Raw genomic sequence first — 13,287 nt, 5'->3', positions numbered from 1 at the left:
GCTTATTGTCTTGGATGGTCTCTCACACCGATTTTCTCTGTTTTTAATTTGCAGCACCACATTGCTGAAAGTGATCAGTGGGGTTGGGATACAGCAGTCTGAGCTATAAAAGGCTAATTAGAGGTTCTTGAAGTACTACTTGGTGTAAAAGATGGACCAAAATGAGTTTATTTCCTTTCATGAGCTAAAAAAAACCAAAATAACCATAAAATCCTATGTGTTTGTCACTGAAAGCTTTGAAGGAAGCACACAAATTGCTTTTCTTAATTAATCTTTGGTTTTACAAGTCACCAGTCATGCTATCTCTGATTTTTCCTCTTTCTCTAATTTTACTGGTGATCAGGTCAGAGTAAGACACCATCAGTCACTAATAACATCTCTGAACGCATCATTCTTTTGAAGAATTCGGCTAATTCTTTCCATTCATCATTCATCTCCTTTTGTGACTCCATGTCCTTGGCCAAGTAAGAACCTGTCACAAGAACCCTAAAAGCTGCTAATTTAAATCCCTGCTGCTCATCAGCTCATACAGTCGCTGCCATTTTTACAGCCTGCTGTCCTGAATAGCTGTTTTATTTTAGTGCTAGTGCTGTAAAGAAAAAAAGATTGATTGCAGCTAGTGGGTCTGCCAGAGAGTGAAATGATCTCAGCGCTGATTATTCCTGCATTGTTGTTTCACTAATTATTCTGGACAAAATCAACAGCGAGGTCATCAATCGCCATGAACAACGCGGTTGGTATTGAGGTGAAAAGCTATTAAACTCTGCACAAAAGAAATAACTTCATCTCAGGGGCGGATTATTGTGATGATGTATCTCTTTATTCACAAACACAGAGGTTATTCCAGTGCTTTATGACAGCAATAACAAGGTCTTGACCGTGACAGTGCCCATGGCCATGATAAGAGAAGCTATGTTATGTTGTTTTAGCCAAAAGTGGGTTTCAACATTAAGCTGCCTTTATATGATAAGAAATTTCCTCATACCTTTCCAAGAGGTAGGGCATAGAGAATAGAGCACACACTGAGGGAGGCAAAGTGCAGCAAAAATACATGTTATGAAAAAGTGCAGCTAATGTTGGCATTGGATTTAGCTAAATAAATAAATGCCTTATCTGATCTATCATTACTTTTTCTGTCAAGATTTTTGTTTGTTTTCAAATTTGTGTTATAGAGTTTAGGGAAAAACAAGAAAAAGTGCAATTTTACTGTATCACACTGGCAAAGTTCTCCAACAGTACCAGGACAGCTGTTGTTATGTACTGCTGTGGCTATTTGTACCATAGCAGTAATTCGTCAAATTTATGCTATCATCCAAGAAAGTCTCAATTTCATTATCAGATGTCAGAGGGATGATCAATTATTTCTCCATAGCTTTTTTCACAATTCAAATTTTCATCTGACACAAATTGTTTGCCTTATGAAACATCACAAATAGAAGTGATATTGCAAGTTAGACTGTGCGGGAGTCATTTTGCAGCTTCACATTTCAGCGTGAAAACATGATAATTCATGAGGAGATGATGACTCAAATGAAGATAAAAAGAATGATGAAAAAATTATGACTTTTAAATAATTTGCCTTTGATTGACATTTTACAGAACCCTGTGCAGCCTGCAAACATAATAACACTCCCAGTGAAATTTTCAAACAACCAAAAAAAACAATGTCATCCATCTCTCAACTTATATTCAATTTCCTCCTTAATGTATCACCCGCAACTATCTCAGCTAAGCTGAGCATACGCCTGGTCAGAAGTGTGCACACTCACCACACTTTTTCTTTTCCTGTAAATACCAATTTATGTGCGAGAAACACACGCTTTTTTGTACATACATATTGTTTATAGCCTACACCTGGCCCCAGGACTGTTGTAGATATTCACATAAATTCACCTTGAAAGCTTTTCCCCAAAACCTCATACAAAATTTACGTGGACCTCCAGTTTCATCAGTCTGTGTCAGTTTGACTGACAGTCGCTCTCCCCAACGAGGCTTCAGAGTGAAGTATCCTGATAGGTGACGGTGCTCGGAGACTTTCTTGTTTACACACAGGCAAGGATGAAAAGAGCAGATATACTATTGACAGCTGGTAAATATTTTATGGAGCTGTTCTGTGTCATCTCACATTTCTCTCGGCCTCTTCATCTTCATCTGTGTTGTGCAAAAAACAAAAACTTTAACAGCTTTCTTCCAGAAAGATTTATCTACCGTTCTAAAATGTGAACACAGACTGCCGGCATGTACGTTATGATTTGAGAGGAACATTCTTTTATTAAAACTGGAATACTTTCATACAAAAGTGGTAGCTTTTGAGGACAGACATTTAGGTTATGAAGGTTTTGTAGCATTATGTCTTTTAAAAATGATATATATGTCTCCTCTAATGAAATCCCCTCCATTAAGCCTCACAGCACAATTTCCATATCTGTGTCACCTCTACAACTTGGCACATGAAACCCGTGAGTGTTTGGCATTTTTACATGTGCAATGACTTAAAGATTTAATGATTACAACAAACATTTTTATGCTTTTTCAGTTGACTAATAGGTTAATCTACTAATTGTTTCAGTCCTGTCGAGTATCCTTTCTCCTGCAATAAATAACCTTTAACCAAGGCTGTGTTCACATTACAAGCTATATATATATATATATATATATATATATATATATATATATAATTTTATCTTTATTTTGTCCATACAGCCACATGTGTTACATGACTGTGCAGGTGCAGATCACTCACTATAAAATGTCAGAGTGGTCTGTTGAAACCTGCCATAGCTGCTCCACTGCTGCAATAGGCTGCCCCAGTCGCCAACCAATAGAGCGCCAGTTGTCTCTGTTGGGGCTTGCCTACAAAAGGTGACAGCATTGATGTAAGATGCCATCACAGATGTTGGAATGTAGCCCAGGATATCCTAAAGTTTTGGAGAAACTGTTCTCTGTGAAACACCCCAAATTCACTCCTGACTCCCCTTGCGCCCACTCTGTCTCCAGAGAACTACCAACATGGCTTTAGCATTCCTTCATCCTCCCACCCTTCTGTCACTGTTCCAATGGCCCATAATCGTGCAGCCTCAATGGTTAAAAAAATGTTCCATTTCTCAACAGTCCATTATCTCGAAAAAAAAGAGAAAGTTTGATTATTTTATTCTGCAAAAATGCAATTAGACATGCATGCTTCTTTTTGCAGAGGAAATGGTCCTTTAGTTAATAGTTGGCAGTTACCTTAAAAGGTACAAGGTTCAAGGTACAAGCTAGATTTATTTATTTATTTATTTATTTATTTCAAACAAAGTTTAAAAACTGAAATTTAAATTTGTCCTTGATCCTGCCACATCTTTAGAGATGAAGGGTGAGTTGATAAAATCACCAGCTACTATGAAAATTCCCTTCTCAACATATGAGGAATTGTCATCTAACTTCTGCGGCAAATCATTCAAAAGATGAACCTTTTTACCACTATGCCATTTATTTTACCCCATATGCCTGTCTTGCAAATATAATGTTTTTAGTTGTTGTTCCAATGCAATGGGTGTGATATTATTGGTCAAATGCGAGGCATTTCAGGGCAGAGATCCGTTCACACTAATGCCAGATATTGGTCATTTCAAACATGAATGTAAGCAGTCTAGGCAAAAAAAAATCAGATTTGGGGGAAAAAATCTGAATTGTGCATTAAACCTTGTAATGTGAATGTAGCTTACATAATGCTTAAGTTGGAGTAACAATGCTGACATGGTGCAGATGGAAGAACAGTGGTGTGTTTTGTTCTGTTGTGTTTTGACAGTACAAATGTTAGTAATTATATGATGATGGTGAAATGCTGAAAGAACAGAGAAAGTAACGACACCAGAGCTGACCTCAGTCTTGGCAATATGATGATAAATGCGAAAGTTCGAAGTTTGGACAGAGTGACTCTTGAGAGAGCAAAGCTATTTCTGTGTGATGCCAGGACCGATTTGTCACTTCGAATGCAGCAGGCGATGACATGGATTAGACGTACGACTGATTCAAAGAAAACAAAACACAGTGGAGGTATGACTCAAAACCTGTCAGAGAGACTTTTCACTTCTTCTGCAGTGCAAAGCCGATAAAGCTCAAAAAAGTTTTGCTCTCATAAAATCTAGCCCCCAAACAATAATTTGATCTAAAAATGCCATTTAAAGTTATATTCTGCAACAATGAAAGCTAATTTTGTTGTGTGTAAGTATGCATATAATCTCACTTTGTAATTCCCTCCAGACATTGATTTTGGCGAGAAATGCAGCTGCTCAGCTCAGAACAACAAGTATTCAAAGAGGGCCATAAAAACTATTGCCTGTTCAGCAGCATATTAGTGTGTTCAGTGGGTTTGTTTGTTTTTGAAGGAGGAAAAATGATTATCCTAATATTTTTCAGATGGCTGAGCAGTTTATGATTGAGTCTTGTAATTGCTGATGTTAAGTGACACCCCATTGCTTTTAAGATGGGGTTTAAAGCTTTGCAACAAGCAACACTACCTTCGAGGCAATTAGGAGGACACACTTACCTGAATGAAGGAGAGCACATGGATGGCCACCCATAAGGAGGCAAGCAGTGAGCTGATGTGTCTGATTTTTTTTTTTTTTTAAAGGCTGTGTCAGCACCAGTAGCCAAGATCACATGAACGGGTGGAGGTGGGGTGTCCTTCGCTGCCTTTTTAAGCTTTTTAAGCATATACTTGAAGAACAACAATCAGCTCCAACAAAGAACAGTTCATTTGGGGAATTAAGTGGCCAAATCCTCCTCACTTTTAGTTTTCTGACATTTTTATGTAACGCAAAGCAAAAGCAAAAACTACACCCAAATTTCCAAGAGTGGCATTTGATGATTGGTTGAGTCGTTAGAAAGCAGCAGGATGTTTCTATTAGTGGCATCCATCTAAAAACTAGAGGACATGCAATGACTTGCAGGGATTTGCACAATTCCCAATGCCTCCTCTGACCTCTATCTAGTGCGCTTAAGCAGGACCCCAGAGAAAAGCTTGACAACCACATTCACTCACTTTATTATCCCGGGACTACACAACATCAGCTGCAGGACACTAATTCATAGCTGGGCTACATTTTGCATAAGAACCTAAATTCATTTTAAAACTATCACTACAAATTTCCCACAATAGGAGGTAACCCAGCTCCAGAGGCCTGTGCTGCAGAAAAGAGATCTAAGAGAGAGAAAAAAAGGAAAAAAAATACAGACAACCCTTTTCAAAAAGTCATTTCCTTGCACTTGGACCATATAATACAAAGCTAAGCTGAAATCTCTTTTTTTATAGATTGAAAGTCACATCTGTATCAAATACCCTGCAGGTTTAATGGTGGACCGTGTAAGCTGATCCTCTACATTTATGGAGCCTCCTAAAAAGATTCAAAGAAATCTCCCAGAGCTTGGCTAAAAGGAAGAAAGGCCATGCTAGACAGAATAACTCTTATCATCTGAATCTCTCACTGGAGTGAGGAACATTTCACAGAAACAGAAATAAAGGCAACTGGAGAAGATCATTTCAATCTGTAAGAAGGTACAGGTATGACAAGGTGATGCACAGCAATTTCTATTATTAATGAGCCAAGCTGCGTAGAAGATGTTTCATCTCCAGTCATGAATACAAACCTCGACTTTGCCACTGATAAACTCTGTGGATTCAACCCGATTGCCAGGATTAATGTTGGCATTGTACATCTCTATAAACCACGAATATGTAACATTTGTATGTTATTATGTAGCGGATATGATCAAACTTACATTTCTTTACATTCACATAAACCACTTGGTTATGGTTGGGGAATGGTCATGTTTTGACCTTAAACATCTGTTTTTATGGCACAATCACAGCTATAAGTGCAGCCGATGTCTCGTTTAAAAACAACTGCTTTGGGTTGCACAATCATGGCTGTAAATGTCCGCTAAAAACACCAACAATTTTGACCACAACAATCACAGCTGGAAATGCCACCAGTATCTTACTGAAAAACAACTACTTATTTTTTAGCATTATCATGCCTGGAAATGCCGTCACTGTCTCTAAAAAAAAACAACACCCTGTTTTTTGCACAATCACAGCCAGAAATGCTGCCAATTTCTCATTAAAGAGCACCAGCCTTTGGTGGCACAATTACAGCTGTGAATTCTGCCAATGTATGCTAGAAAGCACCTGCTCTTTTGCCACAGTCATGGCTAAAAATGCAGCACGTCTTGCTAAAAAACACCTGCTTTGCACGGCATAATTGCATCTGTAAATACCACCAATGTCTTGCTGAAATACACCCACTTCGGGTGTCACAATCACTGCTAAAAATGCTGCAAACGTCTTGCTAAAAAACACCAGCTTTGGGTGGCACATTTAATGCTGGAAATGCAGCCCATGTTTCACCAAAAACGCTTTTTTTTGTTTGTTTGTTTGTTGGTGGCAAAGAGTGGTCTGCTGCAGTCTGCAGCTTGGCTGCCATCTCAAACAGCGATCACGCCATCCACCATCCCTTTCACCTCACATTGACAAAGTCAGCTCATACACATACAATCAGAACTACATAACTTTAGAAATCTTGATGACATGTATAAAACTTACAAATTTAACTTTCCCTGGTTTTCAGAAACATACACAGCATTTTTTTTCTGGCAACTGCACCCGAGGATTGGAAAGTACCTGGGGGTTAAACTCCCACCTTTGTCTAGCAACTGCAAGAAATGGCTGATCTGTTCACAGTAGGAAAGGCAACACTGTACTTGGTGTCTGATATACAGTCATCAGGAGCATTATCTTGTGACTAAGTGCCGCCAGCGAACAATCCACACAGCTTCCCTGCTTTGCATTCATTTATCATGACCTCATTTCCTGAGTACATTTCAAACCACTCAATATTTCATAGGAGTTATAAGAGAAATGTGTAATATTTACTATCTGGCACTGTGGGTGAGTGTTCCATATAAAACAGCAATCCTGGCAATAATTAAATCACAGCTCTTTTCTGTGACAAATGAAATCATCTATTTTGGTTTTTGTGATGGTTTCATGTTTATATTCACATTCATAATTTTTGGTTCACATGCAGTCCAAATAAAATATGATTTACTGAAAACTGATTTAAGATTGCTTTACTCTTGATAAGTGTTTGTATTTAAGGTTGGTCACAAAGAGAGAACAGCACAAATGATGGCCTGTGGATGATTGTGCTGGATCGGAAATGACTGGCTATGTGTAGTTAGTTCTTTTCTCCAAACACTCACTAAGTCAAAACACACAAACACACACTCATTATATCACTGCTGTGCATACTTCCTCCTGGCTGATCATCATACAGCCCAATCCCACACAACCTGCCTCGGGCCTCCCTGTCGGCCCATCATCCCTTTGACAGAAACTGGCCTTAATCAGAGCTCCCTCCTCCTGCTGCATGTGGCCATGTGTCCCAGAGCATCACCCGCCAGCCAAGACAGCACAATACCCATGGTGCTCCACAGGAGCACCTCTTGCTCGCCCGGTCAGCGGGCGAACGTGCAGCGTCAATATGACATGGCCATATGTTCATACCCTTCATTTCCCCACTCTGGAGAGGTTCTCTATCACTTCATCAGTGGTGTGACTGAGAATGGGTTGTCATTCATGTCATTTTGACACTTTATCAACATAATTGAGGAAGCTGTCAGGTTGGCCCCTGAATCACCTTTCAGTGATGTCTGTGACCCGATTGATCCACCACTTCATGCGCATATTGACCCAAGCATGCAGCATGCTCAGGGGAGACACTTAAGCTCTCTGGCTGCCATGTAACATCAGGAATCAGTGGAGCAGTGAAGAAAGGCAGAGTATCACAGTTACAGCATGTCCCATACACACAAGCTGTGCTGACACTTGCAAGACCAAGTCACCAGTGACAATACTGGTTTGTCTTTACGCCTGTAAATGTTACAAAACCAACAGTTGCCACTTGTTCACTCACAAAAAGCCGAGCTTTCAGACAACGTTTGCATAGTTTTAACAATGATTTGGACAGCTTTAATTTAATTCTGATCTACGGTAAGCACTGAAAGTGTTGATGAACACAGCTGGGAGGTGGCCATAAAGTGCCACAATTCCCATAGTGGCCTGAAGCAAGCCAGTCTGTTCTTTGTTGGCACTCTTAATCAGCAACTGCCCTGATACAAACAAATGTTTACAGGAAAATGCAATACAACAGCGTATAGTGATAATTTACCTCATCAATCAATCTTTTTATGCAGTCAATTGATTCTGATAAAACTGAAAAAGAAATGAAAGACCACCTAGTCCATAAACGACATCTTTAGACATCTTTCCGTCTTTCTTTCATTGATTGTCTGTAACTGCTTACATTATCCTGTTAAGGGTCGTGGGGGCCTTATCCCAGCTGACATTAGGCTGGTACAACCATTCATGCTAATATTTACACCTAGAGGCAATTTAGAGTTGTTAACTGATCTAACCTAAATGTCTTTGGACTGTGGGAAAAAGCTGCAGAACTCGGAGAAAACCCTCGCTAACATGGGGAAAACATGCAAACTCCACACAGAAGGGCGGCAGCCAGCTGGTGGGTTTGAACCTGAAACCCGCTTTCTATGAGTCAACAATGCTAACCACTACACCACCATACCGCTCTGTTTCATTTTCAGTGATGTTAAACATAAAACCATTCAAATGTTTCATTTGAGATGCTGAAAGCAACAACAATTTTGCATTTTTACTTCACAAATTACTTAAATCAATGAATTTGCTGGATATTTTTCTGGCAAAAGGCTAATCGATTAACTAATTGTTTCAGAATGCAAATAGGGCTGCAATCATAGTGTAGATTATAGAGTGGGAATGCAGGAGGAATGTGCCACTCAGAATTTATTACATGTTCATTTCTACCCTGAAGTGATTTTTTTACACAATTTAAGACATTAACACCATATATTTACACAAAAAAGGAACAAAGAGGAGCAAAAATGAATGCTCTAAGTTGTTGCCGCCACAGTTACATATGTGTCACTCCCAATATTAAAATGAAACAAACCCCCTTGGCTGCAACTAATAATTATTTTCATCAGTGATTATTCTGACATTTCCTCGATTTACTGATATATAGTCCAGATGTTCAGATTGCTGTTTTTTGGAATCAACAGTCCAAACCCAAAGATTTTACAAACAAATATGTTTTCCTTATCGGTACTATTGCATCCATAGATATGTTAATACAAATACTACTCTGCTTTTTTCCCTCATTTTATTTAGCATCCATTTGTCAAATTTTTCCAGAACAGGTAAGAATCAGATGATTATGTGACTGATGTGCTGCATGAATTTAATCTTTGTCCTATGTGTACAAGCCATGCATTTTTCTGCTCATACAGTGCCCATCAGTTAATTTGTGCATTTGACACGATGCTGCTCCTGTTTGTTTGTTTGTTTGTTTGTACAGTGTGTATCCAAAATGAAATTGCAGCACTTCCTTGTCCTCTGGACAGGCAGTGTTGGAAGAGACAAGATAAGACTAACTATCACAAGGATGCTAATAAAGAGACAGGAATAGAGAGCTAAATTGTGTTTGCGTGAGAGAGACAGTGGGGATTTAAAAGGCATTAAAACGCAGGGTGATTTCACTCATGAGGGAAGTTGAGCAGAGAGCTAACAGGAAGTCTCTTCCCTCAAGAGGGAAGCAAGTCTTGTTACTGTAAAAGCAACTGACCTTGTGGCTTCTGTCGGGAAGGAATGCATGCAGAGGAGACAGACAGGGAGATAAACAGGAGCTCATAGTAGAGAGGATCACCCTCCAGTGCATACACACAAGATCTCTCTCTCTCTCCCTCCCTCTCTCCCTCTCTCACTTTCTCACTCACTCGCCCACTTACTCAGTATCGTTTCATCTCTCTCTCTCTCCCTCCCTCTCTCTCTCTCTTTCTCCCTCGCTCTCTCTCTCTCACACTCTCAGTCGCTGTGCTCTGACGGATGGGGATACACTGCCAAAGCGGACTTAGGGGCGAGAAGAGAAGTGTTTCTTTTCTTCTCTGGTGTGTTTTCTTTCTCTTCCGCCTGGCTTCCCTCATGAGCTGTTAATTCCAGCCCCACTCCTGAGGATGAGGAGGATGTATTTGTGAGGAAGGCGCAACAAAGGAAGAGGAAACAAGGAGCAACAGGGTGGTGATTTCTGCGGGCGGGAGTCAGCAAAAAGACCTTTTTCTTTTTCTCCAGGCTCGAGCAAAGGTGAGTGAGGAAAGCGACCTATCATTAAAACAAGCACCGCCTTCTGTCATTGTTTTATTCCATGTTCTTTACTTTATCTCTAGCAAGACATTTCCTATTCAAAGCTTTTTATATTCATGTGCTTTCATCCCCGAGTGTCTATTAAGGTTCATATTAAATGTCCTCACAGAGCAGTTTTCTAAATTGAAAATAGTTGTCCAAATTAAAAGTCCCATAGTTACATTTCTTTTTCATACACTAAGTCCCTAGGTTGGTTGCTGAAGTTTCACTCTGGGTCAACACAACTGTGTAATTTCCCAAAGGTCCACAGTATTGTTCTCAGGTGGAGTCTCTCCTTTGGTGAGCAGCGAGTGAGCTGCAGGAAAAGGCGAGGACAGCTCGCTCTCGTCAGCCGTCACTTTACACAGGAGGCAATTAAGCGGAATTGGCAGCCAACGCTGCCGGTAACTTGGAAACAGGCGTGTGGGAGACGGCATGGTGGCACATGATAGGATTTAGGGGGAGAGAGGAGCAGAGGAGGAAGGAGATTCCCTTTGTTCATTCACACAAAAGCCTGCTCCTCTGTGAAAATTCCCGCTCTCGCCTGCGTGTCTGTGTGAAAACTGGCCCAGGGGCAGCAGTTGTGAGCTTTTATAATTTTGCATGACAGTGAACATCGCTCCAAGTGTGTGTGCTGCAAGCACATAGAAAGTGTGTTAGTGTGCTGTGCGTGCAATTGGATGGTGTGTTCATGCAGGCACATGGATAATACATCTCCTGGGTGTGAATTGGAGGGAGTGAGTCTCCAGGTGAGCCCTCATGTTTAATTACCACAAGTGGAAGAAATTGTTCACAGACAAAGGGAAATTCATAAAAACATCACAGCCTGTATTGTGATCCATATTGTGATGAGCCATTGTGTCATTTCTATAATGAATGGATGAGCAGTTGTGTATGTGGTGAATGAGCTCCCTAAGGAATCTGCCTTTGTTCAAGCTGTATATATTTACAACATGTGCTTGACAATTTCTCCTTGAAACCAATAAAGACCTATCCTGCCATTTGTCACAAAGCTTTCTTGCAGCTGTTTTTCAGCATGGTTAAGATAAGTGTGCCTGGAGACGCTGAGGTTGGCCTCTGGCTCCTGGGAACAAAGGCCTCTGACGCAAGCTGATGAACAGCAAAGTTTTTCAAAGATTCCCTGTTGGGTAAGGAGGGCAATTTGATGAAAAATATATTAAAGAAAAGGATGAGAAACGGAGAGCATGGTGCTCTCAGTGTAAACACAGGTGGACAATTATTCTGAACTGTGTGTGTTTTGACACAAAAGGAGAGATATTGCATAAGCCTAAGCCTTGCTGTCCATTCATTTCAGTGACAGTAAAGTGTTGGTCTATATTCAGCAGGATGTGTTTATAGAATGACCCTTAAAGTGGAGAATTTGCTTTGAAGATGGATCATTCAGCAGCAGATTAGTGCAGTGACCGTCCTCACTTTAGTGTTTAGTCTGGACTCTATGTTTTTGTCTCATAATCTCAGTCAGCTCCGCAGCAGTGACCGAACATGAGTGAGGTCAGGACAGCTGGTTCTGGCCATCAGTCATTAGCACAGGGCTGTTTCCTGTGTCACCTTGTCTCTCACACACCCAGTGCTGCTTCACAGGGCCAGTTACAGTGAGTCCATCAGTGGCTCGCTGACTTTCCCGACTAGGAGTCATTGACATTGAGAGGGTGTTAATGTCTGAGTGGTGCACACATCGACTCGCACGCATAGTATACACACTGGCATTTCCCTGCCAGGCATATGCACCAATACACACATGCACGCATAAAGGCAGAGACACTCACACTCACACCAGGGGAGGTGGAGCAGGGAGAGGTGTCGTGACCAGTGGCTTGGCAGAAGCCCTCAAGGTGAAACATTTTGAGTGAGGAGCATTTCAAATTCAGAACAGATGATCAAACTGGTGTCATAACTACAGAGTAGCTGGCGGCACCAGATGCAGACAATCTTTTGGCAGAGGATGAGTTTTTGGTGCCTGAGTCTTAAACATAAAAGTCAGAGGCGAGGAGCTGAAATTAATACAACTCTGGTATCGTCATCTCATGGATGGTGGTTCTTATCATGGTTCAGATGAGTCAGAAAAAAAAAAACCTCTCAGCTATACTGAGCGGAGCGGCATTTTCTGTCACTGCACACATCATAATCCAGCGGTATATCTAGATGTATCAGAGCGCAGACAGAGTAGGTTATTAAGGAGAAAGCACAAGCCGAAACTGTATTTCAGAGTCTACTGTCCCCAGTTTATCACACAAACAGAAGACAGTTTTGACTGGATACTGTTGTCAGACAGGTAACTGTATATTCCTACTTTTCTCCAATGCAATATAATAACACATAGTTTATTGCCTACCATCCTAGTACTAAGTTTAATGTGCCGTGAGGAAAAATTGAAAACTACTGGAACCTGACACATTATTACAGCTACACAACAGTTTCACAAAGCATTTCACAATCTATTATTTTTTAGCTCAGTAAACACTCTTATATGAAATTTTTCTTTTTGCTTTCCATCCCCCTGAAATCTGAAACAGATACATATATTTTGAATTTGCAAAGAAAAATAAAAGTGCATCTCTGCTATACCTCTTAATGGCCACAAGGAGCAGACAGGTTAAAATGAATTATTGAACAAACAACTAAGGCTATTTTCACACTGGATTTGTTTGAGTCAGTTTAATTGCATCGCCCATCCCTCTAACCATTCACTAAGTGTGTTTGCTTAAGCATTTATTGCTGTTCTGACTTACGGCCAATTTGCTTCTCTTATCAAAGTGCAGCTTGCACACTACATTGGCACCTGTATGACCTTCATAAGTAAAATTGAGAACAATCTACAGGTGGATGGGGCCACAAGAGCAAAGCTGATGGAGCAAAACCACATATACAGACCACAAAGAACTTAAGACAATAGTATTCATTTTCCAAAACACCCTTAATGAAAGAAGTTATCATCAGGGCTGAAACAAGACATGAACAATAATATCAGCACGTCATCAGTATTGGTAGATAACAGTTTAAAAATGAAA

General features: G+C 40.3%; 1 protein-coding gene and 1 long non-coding RNA gene across 3 annotated transcripts in view; one reads left to right on the top strand and one right to left on the bottom strand.

The window, feature by feature from the left end:
- LOC148189209 (uncharacterized) overlaps window positions 1-13,287 on the bottom strand; it is a 132,956-nt gene that overhangs the window by 72,070 nt on the left and 47,599 nt on the right. The gene's annotated exons all lie outside the window — the stretch shown is intronic.
- shisal1b (shisa like 1b) overlaps window positions 9,823-13,287 on the top strand; it is a 45,262-nt gene continuing 41,797 nt past the window's right edge. Inside the window, exon 1 of one of the 2 annotated variants that reach the window (XM_042496675.2) lies at window positions 9,823-10,219. The gene's annotated coding sequence lies outside the window, so the exon portion shown is untranslated. The remainder of the gene's footprint in view (window positions 10,220-13,287) is intronic. The other variant, XM_042496678.2, reaches the window with a different exon arrangement.

This window comes from Plectropomus leopardus, chromosome 7 (assembly GCF_026936395.1).
Source record: "Plectropomus leopardus strain MGB_pleo_1.0 chromosome 7, ASM2693639v1, whole genome shotgun sequence".
NCBI lineage: Eukaryota > Metazoa > Chordata > Actinopteri > Perciformes > Serranidae > Plectropomus > Plectropomus leopardus.
Note: the sequence above shows the minus strand (reverse complement) of the source record. Positions and strands in the feature narration are given on the sequence as shown.